The 12,198-nt window shown below is 46.6% G+C and overlaps 1 pseudogene; it reads right to left on the bottom strand.

The window, feature by feature from the left end:
* Nucleotides 1-10,600: 10,600 nt before the first annotated feature.
* Nucleotides 10,601-11,746, bottom strand: LOC149895220 (uncharacterized; annotated as a pseudogene).
* Between the last annotated feature and the right edge of the window lie 452 nt (nucleotides 11,747-12,198).

The following is a 12,198-nucleotide window of genomic DNA, read 5'->3' as shown; positions in this document are numbered from 1 at the left end:
TTCGTAGTCGTCTGGAGTATTGTTGTACAGTCTGGAACCCAACTTATCAAACGCATATAAATCGGATCGAGCGCTTACAAAAATTACTGGTCCGTTGTCTAGCATTCAGAACTGGAATTGGTAAAACTTGCACAAGTTATTTGGACAGGCTCAATAACTTCAAGATGTTGAGCTTAAAAACTCGACGTACAATGTTAGATATAGTTTTCTTATATAAAATAATTAATAACAGTATTGATTCTCCTGAATTATTGGGTAGAATATGTATTAATGTCCCCGCCAGGATCCCTCGATATCCCTGCGCTATACTCAGAACTCCTCCATTTCGAACAAACTTAGGGAAGCATTCCCCAATAGTTAGACTTACCCATGAGTACAACGTTGTTGCAGCAAAGTCGCGTGAAATTGATATATTTCACAATTTACTTGCGGTATTCAAGCGTATTCTTAATAATAATTTCAATGAAACATGTCAGCACAATAAATAAAGTGTAAATATGTAATAATAATCAGCATTAGTTTTTTAATAAGCAATATTAGTAAAAACGATATTATTGCAAATTTTGTTTTGGATCTACTTTGGATGCAGCATTTAAATTATTATTTAACTTTTTTTGGTGTATAATTGCAAACATTCCTGCATCAGAAATTGTAATTCATTTTTTTCATTTTTTCATTAAACTAACTATTGTTATCCGTTTAAATATACGATTGTTGTAATTTCCTATAAGTAAAGAAACATATATTGTTATTATACGATAAGCAATTTTAGTATTGAGAGTTTTTAAATTATGTTTTCTTTGTTGGAAATTCTTAATAAAAATAAATAAATAAATAAATACTCAAGCGTAAGAGAAAATAATTTGGAAAATCCAAAAGTGCACGCCTCATAATTTTTTTTTAATAAATATTTATTAATTATTATTTTTGTTTATTTAATAACAATTAAACCACATCGAATCAGACCCTGAAAAATGAAAGGGTTCTATTCCTGAGCATACTCAAGCGTAAGAGAAAAAAAAAGACTCGATTAGTAAAGTATTTCGGTCGCTATCGTGTTAACAAGAAAAAGGATCCGCACATACAGACACACGGACGTCCAAGACAGAACTTTTTTAAACTGTTTTTTAACTAGTTTAAATAACAAAAATGACATCAAAAATATCATGAACGTTAAAAATAGTGTTTTTTCTTAATATGTGTGTGTATGTATTATCTTACAAGTGCAATGTATGATACATAAAGACATTTTAAGTTTGAAAAATCAGATGTTTTGCGCGAAGTGACAGTAGTACCCACCTCAACGCTTCGCTTATGAGGCGTGCAAAAAAAGACTCGATTAGTAAAGTATTTCGGTCGCTATCGTGTTAACAAGAAAAAGGATCCGCACATACAGACACACGGACGTCCAAGACAGAACTTTTTTAAACTGTTTTTTAACTAGTTTAAATAACAAAAATGACATCAAAAATATCATGAACGTTAAAAATAGTGTTTTTTCTTAATATGTGTGTGTATGTATTATCTTACAAGTGCAATGTATGATACATAAAGACATTTTAAGTTTGAAAAATCCGATGTTTTGCGCGAAGTGACAGTAGTACCCACCTCAACGCTTCGCTTATGAGGCGTGCAATATGAAACTTACCATAAGTTTTTCAATTTTTATCACCATTTCACATTTTATTAATTACTCTAAACATCTACACCACGTCAATATAAATCGCAAAGAATGAAGCTGCGAAACATAATTGAAAATCAAACGAACTTACCAAGTGAAGTTCGATGACAATTATGTGAGCCGCTTCATTCGAAGCGATTTATAGATACCCACCCTAAGATTACGGTTAATTCGACAACAAACGTATTACATAACATTTTAATATATTCCCTGCCCTATATAAATACAAAATGTGAAATATCTCTCAACAAATGACCTTCACATCGTAACGAACCGTTTGAGAAATGATGGGGGTAAATGGTAGGGGTAAAAAGTGTTGCCACAAAAAAAAAAAAGTATAATTTAAAAATTATAAAAGTATAAATTTAAATTAATAATACTTATACCTTTAAAAAACCCGTGCAAGGCTCAGGCTAGGAACGCTACTACACCACGTCAATATAAATCGCTTCGAATGAAGCTGCTCACATAATTGTCATCGAACTTCACTTGGTAAGTTCGTTTGATTTTCAATTATAAAGGCGAAAGTTTGTAAGTATGGATGTATGGATGTTTGTTACTCTTTCACGCAAATACCACTTAACCGATTACAATGAAATTTAGCACACATATAGAGGGTAACTTGGATTAACACATAGGATAGATTTTATCCCGGAAATCCCACGGGAACGGGAACTATGCGGGTTTTCCTTTGAAAACGCGGGCGAAGCCGCGGGCGGAAATCTAGTCTAGTCTAGTCTAGTACTATTATAAGGACGAAAGTATGGATGTACTAGATTTCCGCCCGCGGCTTCGCCCGCGTTTTCAAAGGAAAACCCGCATAGTTCCTGTTCCCGTGGGATTTCCGGGATAAAACCTACCCTATGTGTTAATCCAAGTTACCCTCTATATGTGTGCTAAATTTCATTGTAATCGGTTCAGTAGTTTTTAAGTGAAAGAGTAACAAACATCCATACATCCATACATCCATACATCCTTACAAACTTTCGCCTTTATAATATTAGAAATATTAGATGGATGTTTGTTACTCTTTCACGTAAAAACTACTGAATGGATTTGAATGAACACTTTACCACAATATAGCTTATACAACAGAATAACACATAGGATAGGTTTCATCCCGGAAATCCCACGGGAACGGGAACTATGCGGGTTTTTCTTTGAAAACGCGGGCGAAGCCACGGGCGGAAAGCTAGTAAAGAATAAATAAATGTGAGTATGTAAAATTATATGTTATTTTTAATGTATGAGCAATTTTTTTATTACAATATTTTTCTTTTATTTTACGTGTTTTGAATAAAGAATGCAATCGAAGTAATCTGCCCTAGCGATACTCGCGCGAGTGAGTGTAATGTCAGAGGCGCATCGAATCCAGATGTTTCGTGCTAAAATAATAAATGTAAACTTCAATAATCTATATCTCAGTCATTTATTGATGGATTTCAAAATTTTTTTCGGCCACTGATTAGTTTTGATCTATATTTTAACACTATTATGGTGATTATAATATTTTCTATTTTTATAAACTTTTCCATTTTTCCATACAAACAAAATTAATGTCATTGAAAAAAAAATTAAATTCAGTATTTTCTGATTTTTTACTTTGTACACACACTATTACCTAGTTGATTACAAAATTGAAACTTTCTAGGTCATCTGGAAGTGGGTTAGGTTTTGTATATATCTATGAGTCAGTCAGTCTTAAAAATTGCGATTTTTGGATATTAATATCTACGCAACTGTTTTATCTGTATTTATGAAATTTAAGGTTCTTGTTTATGTTGGGGTCCTCATTATATGTACCAAATTTGGTTTGTTTAAGTTAAATAGTTTTCGAGTTATAAGGGGGTGAAAAGTGGCTCCAAATGGTTCGTCGTGTAAATATACACACGGCTGCTGCTCGCCAGTTCTCTTCGCTTGAACTCGGCTTGACACGCTGCCGCGTGTCTAGATCATAAAAGAACTACTAATAGTCAACCGTGAAAAACAATTGCCAACCATGTAACTTGACGATATATCAATTTTGGGTCTTCAATCGAATAAACATCAAAATGCATTGTTTTTATGCATTGCATTAGAGTAGTATGGATTCTGTCAAAACATCGAAACAGCTGAACAAATAGTAATTTAGTAGCATGTGCTCAGACGGTGAGGGCAAACGAACCCGACCTACTGCCAACTCGGGTCTTCCACGCAAGCCTTCACAGGCTTCGGGGTAACTGTTCGGGGCGATGGCCCCTTTCAGTGATAGCAACGCCGCCTGCTACTACAGGCGGGGCACTGGGTGGGACCGGATGGTCCAAGGTGTCATGTCCGGGAGGAATCCTGCTGCAGTGCGATCGAGTCCGCGGGGTATCGCGAGCGATCTGCGCCTGCTGCAGGGGGGAATGTCCGTGTGTGCTTCACCCGCCGCTCAGCGAGGTCGAGCTCGCCGGCAGTGTGCCGGTGAGCGCCCGTCAGCCAGCGGCGAGGAAGCGGTCGTGTCCTAGGAGATTAGGTCACGTGGTAGGCCTCTTTTGTCCGGCGGTCGTCGATGGTATGGCGCGATGCCGTGCAAATGCTGGGATCGCGCTCCGTCGGCGCGCGCGAACATTGAGGAACTCAGGCGGCGAACGAAGTCGTCCAGGCTCTCCATGCGCAGGTCCCTGGAGATGACCTGATTCCGTACGAAGCGTGGTGCTCCGGAGATGGTGCGGAGCGCTAGCGACTGCTGCGCTCGCAGAGACTTGCGGTCCGTCTCGTTGGTCAGCGCGAACCACGCAGGGGCCGCGTAGGTAAGTCGCGTGCGAATGTACGCCTTGTATATGCACAGCTTCGTACGGAGAGGCAGGTGAGACGCCAGCATGGGGCGGAGTATATTCCGCACAGCTCGCGTCTGGGCGACCACGTTTTTCACATGGGGCCGCATCGAGAGTGTCTTGTCAATGGTCACACCAAGGTACTTGGCCGTCGGTGACCATTCGACGTTCTCGCCCATGAGAGACACCGGGGGCGGCAAAAGGCGCGCCCGCCCGATGGAAATCGCCTGAGTTTTACTCACGTTGACCTTGAGTCTCCAGTCCTCCAGCCATGAGGGAAGTGCATCCAGTGCTCGCTGCATCTTTACCGATGCGTGCTTGGCGTTCAGCGAGGTGGTAATGAACGCAGCGTCGTCGGCATACAACGCTAAAATGGCTCCGCCAGCGACTGGAATGTCGTCCGTGTATCTGCTATAGCAGACGGGCGACAGGCAGCTTCCCTGGGGCACACCGGCTCGGATGGGGCGCTCTGAGGACAAAGCATCTTCAACCGCCACTTGAAAACGCCTGTCTTGCAGGAAGGTGGCCACAGTCTTAACTACTCGACGTGGAGTAGTGGACGTGGACAGCTTGTAGATGAGTCCGGTGTGCCAAACGCGATCGAACGCCTTCTCCATATCAAGGAATACTGCAACTGATTGTTCTCGCTTGTTATAGGCGGTAGCGAGGTGGTGCAGTACTCTCGTCACTTGTAAAGTGGTGGAGTGTTCGGCGCGGAAACCGAACTGTTCGTCGCGTGGCTGAAGGTGGGGCGTAATATGCAGCAGCAGTAGTTTCTCAAAGACTTTCGAGATAGAGGACAGAAGAGTGATGGGGCGATAGCTCTCAGGCAGCATGATGTTCTTGCCTTGCTTGGGAATCAGGATGACTCGGCCGAGCTTCCACGGGGATGGAAAGTGCCCGGTACGGAGGATTCCATTGAAGAGCCGCGTCAGCGTCGCGATGGCTCGCGGGGGTAGGTGACGCAGCGCTTCGTTGGTGACTCGGTCGGGACCGGGGGCTTTGCCCAGTTTAGTTCGTCGAATCATCCTTTGGACTCGACCAGGGGAGAACACGACGGGATCTTCTGTCGGCGGTATCGGCAATTCTAAGTAGTCCATCACATGTCGCTCGATAGTCTCTACGTGCTGCACATTCGCAGTCCGGTTAGGCGTAAACTGCGTCTCCAGGAAGTCTGCAAAAATCTCCGCTCGATCCTCGGCGCGGTAACGTGGGGTTCCGTCACCGGCCATGAGGGGTCTAATCGGAGAGGGCTTCCTGGAGAGCTGGCGGCAAAGGCGGTGCATGCCGGACCAGTCATCGCCGGCTCGCTCGATGGCGGTGTGCCAAGATTCGACTGCTACCGTTTCCAGTGCGTCTGAAATCTTGGCTGCCAGAGCGTTCAGCCGCGTCTTCATGGTCGGGCATCGCAGGTTTTGCCATAATCTTCGCAGCTTCCTCTTCTCCTCTAACATCGCTTGTATGTAGGCAGGGAGCTGGGGTTTCTTGCGAGTGGATGCAGCGTCGAGTCTGGACTCGCGAAGCGCGTTGGACAAGACTGCGCTGAAGTCCGTGGCGAGTCGGTCGACGTCTGCAGGGCTCTCGACTCTAAAGGACGGAGAATGTTCAGCCATGTGTACGGCGAAGATTCTCCAGTCCTGGCGATGTTTCGGAGAAGGCAGTGATGTTGTCATAGGAGTCAGTGTCAGCGTCATGAGGACGGCTTGGTGGTCGGAAATGAGGTGGTCATCCAGGACGTCAAGCGACGGTGCGGCGACGAGGCCACGAGCAACTGCTATGTCGATGACGTCCGGAGTGTGTGCTGCACAGTACGGGTAGTGCGTTGGGACCTCTGGTCCTAGCACTTCGTAGCCGTGGCGGTCTGCGTCGTCCAGGAGGCGTCTGCCGTCCGGGCTTACGGTGTTGGAGTTCCACGCCGTGTGTTTCGCATTGAAGTCGCCAGCGAGGATCGTGGGCAGCGGCGAGTCCAGCAAAGTTCGGACATCAGCCACTGCGAGTCGATTCTGCGGCGGCTTGTAAAAGGCGAACACACGGATGGGCTGGCGATCTACACAGATTTCTACGCCGAGGGCGTACGACGATTGCAACTGAGGTACTGGCAGCAGTTGGTGGATGAGATTCCGACGGACCAGGACTACTAATCCCCTATAAGCAGTCCCGATTGGCGAGGTGTGGTCCTCCCGGTAGACATAGTATCCGGAAACCTTCAACTTGTCTACTGGTCTGAGGTGCGTCTCGTTAACCAGGCCGATGTCCACTTGACGCTGGGAGAGCAGGGTTTTGAAGAGACGGGCTTTTTGCGCTGAGAGCCCGTCGGCGTTCCAAAAAGCAATGCGAAGCTCAGCCATAAGAGGCGCAGAGCTCCGCGATACAGCCCAGGATCAGCGGTATTGGGTCACGCTGTTCCTGGATGGCCACCAGTACCTGATTAAGGGTGCTGATGACCTTAGTCAATCGAGGGTCCAGCGGCATCACTCGCTTCGCCTTCGTCCCCCGTGCGGGGGCAGCGACCACGGTGGGCTTGGACGTCTTGGTTGGCTGCGGCGCGACTTGCGGTGCAGGGCGCGGCCTGGCGGTAGATGCAACAGGCGGTACAGTGGCTGGTGCAGGTGGTGCATTGAGCGGCGCGGTGGGCTTCGCAACTGGCGGTGCTGCTTGCCGCGGTTGGGTGCGGGTGCGCTTGCCACGCCTACGGCGGCGTTTACCTGTCGGTCCTGGCTGGTTGGCAGCAGCCATGAGCGAGCCAGGTGCGTCGACTTCAGCTGCGAGCGCGCGCACTTGTAGCAGTGCGGGCGATAGTGCCGGCCCTGCGGTTGCGCATCTCCTTGCGGTAGACCGGACAATTCGCATTATTGGCCGTGTGGGCGCCGCCACAGTTGGCGCACGTCGGTGGTTCCTCACGCGGACGTTGGCACTCCTTCGCCGGGTGGTTCCCACCACACCGCACACAGGCTAATGGCCTGTGGCAGTTTTGGGAGGAGTGCCTAAATTGTTGGCAGCGATGGCATTGCGCGGGCCCCTTCCTGCCGCGCCATGCCTCGATAATGATCCCAGGCATACAGAGCAGTTCGCTGACCTCGTAAATGCCTGGGATGAGGTCCGGAGTCCGCTGCAATTGCGCGAACATCAAACAGCCCGGCCTACCCGGGCGAGCTGGGATTGCGCGCACGTGCTCCGGGGTGAACCCGAGCTCGCGCAGCTCTGCCTCCACAAGTGCCGGTTCTGTGTTAGCCGGCAGGCCGCGGATCGCTACTTTCACGCTTCTTTCAGCGGGTAGCGAGTAGCAGAACCAGGAGATTCCGGTGTTGCTCTCCAGCTGCGTAAGATAGCGCTGGATGACACGGAACTCCTGGTCCGTCTTTGGCATGAATCGGACGCCCTTACCAAACGGACGTCCGTTCGGGGTGTGCCCGAGGACCTTCTTTAATTCTTTGAAGTGAGTTGGCCAGTCGGGCAGCGTCTCTACGATGAGCGGAGGGTAGCGGTTGGGCTGTTTGGTGGGAGGCGCGGTGCTTGCAGTGCCGGCGGGAGCAACAGTGTCGGTCGCAGTCACAGTCTTGTTAGTTGGGGCGGGCGCAACGGCAGCGGAGGAGGTGGAGGGTATGGGCACAGGAGATTTTGGAGACGCGACCATGGCCGCGTATGTTGGGCCGGTTGTCCCGGTCTCCATAGGAGAGCCCGGTGACATCGTCGGCATGTTCAGAGGAGGAGGCGGGGACGCTGTGAGAGTTTTCTCTCCTACTCTATGGGGAGGGGAGGGAAAGCGTCCCACGGGAATACCCGGTAAGGGGGCGGGAAAGCGCGGAGTACGTGGTAGAGGTGCCTGTGCGGCGCGTTTTAAAGTGCCCGGCGTTGGCGTGGCGGCGAATGCCGGGGCCTGTTGACGAGCAATTGAGGATACGGATTCGGTGGATTGGGCCGGCGACAACGTCAGTGGACTCGCCAGGAACGATTCATCGCCGGCTCCTGACTGGGGTTCCGACACCAACACAGGGAGCCGGCCAGCTGCCGTTGAACGGGCCACAATTGCGGCCTGGCCGGAAGCGGCAATGGCGTCCAGGCCCATTTCAAGTGCGGCAACCGACCGGCTATAGACCCTGCGGCCCAGTGCGCGCGGACGAGTCGCACGTCGCTGCGGCAGCGGCGGCACGCTCGGCGGCGGCATGATTGCAGGATGTACTTATTTACATCTGGAATCGCAATCGCAATTTTTAAAATTTCATAATTCAGAGAAAAAAAAAAACGACCCGACCTACTGTATTTACCTGTACAATATATAAGAATAGTATAAAAAAATCCTATAGTGGCATTTAAACTTTTTGTTATGAAAGTGGCGCCATCTTGTTTGCGTTAAGTGACACGTTTGGCACACGACAGGCCGTTTTGTCGCTTAGCCCTTTACAACTGAGGGAAAAAATGTACTCAGACCTTTTTGACCGAGTACACAGGACTTATTTATGTGTACTTACTTACCTAAGTATGACGTTAAAAAAATCCTGAAGTTCATAGTTTCCTGAAAACGTACCCTCACGAAGTGGTGGCGGATTGCAAATAAAAGCGCTGGCGCGCTCATTCGTGGCGCGCGGCATTCGCCGCGAGTCAATTGACACACTACAACTCTGCCCGTTTGTGGAGTCAACTGCCTTATTATTTTCCTTTGCATTATATAAGTTTTTTTTAATTACAATTAAGTTAGTTAAAGTGAGTTTAAAAAAATAGTGTGAAATTATTTCATTATTTTGTAAATGATATTACTTAATGTTAAATTAAATTAACGAGTTTTGATTATATTTGTTCCTAAATTCAGAAGTGGGATAGTGATTCTCACGCGTCCTTAACCGTTTGCTTTCTGAAAATGGCAGTTTGACTCTTCAAACGAATTAGTTCATAACACTTTTAAATTACCCTCAATAATACTTTATAAACTTTTCATTGTGTTTCGTTTAAGTGAAATTAAAATAGTAGTTGTGTGGCTAAGTATATAACGCAAAATTTTGGTGAGTATATTCCAATCATTTGCTATCTAAGGAGAAGCGAGCTTCTTATCAATTTATAGCTTAAGGGTCAACTCACACCGAAAGAGCGGCGAAGGGCAGTGAAGCGCGGAGTCACGGAGACCCACGACTTCTCGAGCATTCCAGCGACTTCTCGAGCAGTCGCGGGAATCCGCACGCCTTCTCGAGCCCACTCGAGGGAAAGATTAAATTCATTATGACCAGAGGCGGCTCGTGACAAAATTGTATGGGTGTTCACTTGAAATAAAACAACGAAAATACAATAGCGTAAGCGGGATAATTTATTACAAAAAAATAATGAGCACCACATTATAAAATATTTAAACACTAAAAATTATAAAGTACAGGCTATTTCAAAACAAATTCAATGATTATCGAGCGTACTCATAGTGTTTGTTTCTAATATAGGAGTGCAACGTCGCGCGCAATTGCTGCTGTCATGCGATGCGGCCGCGTCGCGTCGGCAACGTCGCGTGTGAGCGGCGCTCCAAAAATTGCTATTTTTCCATAGTAAATCTTTTGTTTCACGTGCAGGACTGTTGCGAAATTTCTCTTTCACTCTTATTGGATTTCGTATTTGGGCAATGTACTGAATCTTGTTTCATAGGAGCGCAATCGAGAGCGCTCCGTAAGCTCCGTTTCGCGCGTTACATAAGAAATGAACAAGAGTGTACTGTGTATGTACTTAATGATGTATTTTTATTTATAAGGTTTCAAATTTTATTCATATTAATATTGGAGTTTTTACGATAGATTTTAAATAGTGATATCAATTAATAAATGAATGAGCAGGTATAACTTTATACTATAATTATTTATGGGAGTTCACTGCACCAGCGCTCCTTAGGACAAATTTGAAAGTTTGTTGGAAATTCTCAGGCCACATATTCGAAAACAAAATACCAATTATAGATTGGCTATTTCCGCTGAAGAAAGACTATCAGTCTGCCTCAAGGGATATTTATTTATTTATTTTTTTTTATTTATAACATTTATTTCAGGTAACAGACAATAAATTGTACAGACCCATAGAATAAATACCTTACAGACTAACATACATATAATATTTTATAACTAAAACTATTAAGCACTACACTATACACAATTCACGGCACTGGCAGTGTCATATTGCGCTGAATGGGCTTCGGCTGGGTGTTGCGAAGCCGCCCGCGAAACCGCCGGAACACGACACCACGGGGCCAGAACTCCTCGCTCATGAAGGTCGACAGCTGCTCGCTCGGTACACGCACAACAAATGAATTAAAGTTCAAATTATTGCGCGGCTCCAGGCGCTGGACCCTCACGATAAACTTGGTCTTCACCCGCACATACTCCACTACATCAGAAGCTTGGGTGGAGTGGTGCAGGCGGGACACGTACAGCTGCGTCGTCGGTATGGCGGGCCGCAGCAGGTGGTTGTTACCGGTCGGGGCGGTACCACACTTGTTGGAGGAGGGCTTCTTTTTCTTCTTCCTTTTCTCTACCTTTGTAAAGCCCTCCTCATCGAGTGGATGTCTATTCACGCTCGACAAGGGTGCCGCACGGCGCGGGGAGTCCCTGTGCTTAACGGGATCTCCATCTCGGGTGATTTCTTGCCGCTTTACGGGAGGCTTGGCGGCAGCGGCCGCGTAGCCAGCCGGTGTCGGGTTGGCTACACGAGGCGGGCTCTCCGGGGGAGGCGCGGGTCAGGCGGGGCGCGGCGTGACGCGGTCGACGGCCGGCGGCGTCGTCAAATTCGCTGACTCAAAAGTCTCACGTTGCGCTCCACGACGCGTGTTCACATTTGAAACCTCCGCTGACCTACATAATGAAATTGAATCGCGCAGGGCGACGACCTCATTACGCAGATCGTTGATGGTGGATTGGGAAGCTCCAAATTTAAACTCCATCTCCTTTAGGGCCGTCCTTAATGAAGTGATGTCCTTAAGAAGGCGGGTGACGTCGACGTGGTCGAATGTGACGGGAGGCAGCTTACGCAAATCCTTCGCCACGAAAGTCGGCACGTCGTCCGGATCGGTCTTCTTGAACACCTTGATGATGTCCCGTAGACTCCTCTCTCCCTTCTCGTCCCTCCTGCGAGACGGCATCTGGTCGGCCATATTCAATGGCAAAAAGAGTAGTGATTTGGCGTCACGTATCTCTCCTTCCGTAAAATTGCTCGTGCAAATTTGCTCTATGCTAACTTCATCCATGACATCCAGCTGATACTGCAGGAATGCCAGGACTTCATTAGGCACAAGCCTAGCGCTCATTGTTGCGAGCGATAACTTCGACAATAAAAAATATTAATTATTTCAGTACTAGCTGCTCCACGCGGTTTCAGCCCCGTGGCCGTGACTCCACTCCTGTTGGTCGTAGAGTGATGATATATAACCTATAGCCTTCCTCGATAAATGAGCTATCTAACACCGAAATAATTTTTCAAATCGGACCAGTAGTTTCCGAGATTAGCGCGTTCAAACAAACTCTTCAGTTTTATAATATTAGTATAGATTATTTAAATATAACATTGTTTATCTCACATTGCAGTAACAAAGATCTGTTCCTGGTAATTAAGACTGCATTATATTATATTAATTTAAATATTTTCTATTCATATCATTACATGCAATTTCCTTCATAAATAGAAAATCTATCCTCAAACAAGAACATGGTAACTGCTTTCCTGCTATATTATGTCACAGAATACATAATAGTAGCTAAA

Source organism: Colias eurytheme, chromosome 32 (assembly GCF_061535395.1).
Source record: "Colias eurytheme isolate Ceu_HAF_F1 chromosome 32, ilColEury1 Martin Lab GWU primary, whole genome shotgun sequence".
Classification (NCBI taxonomy): domain Eukaryota; kingdom Metazoa; phylum Arthropoda; class Insecta; order Lepidoptera; family Pieridae; genus Colias; species Colias eurytheme.
The sequence above is the reverse complement of the archived record's forward strand: the minus strand, read 5'-3'. Positions and strand labels throughout refer to the sequence as shown.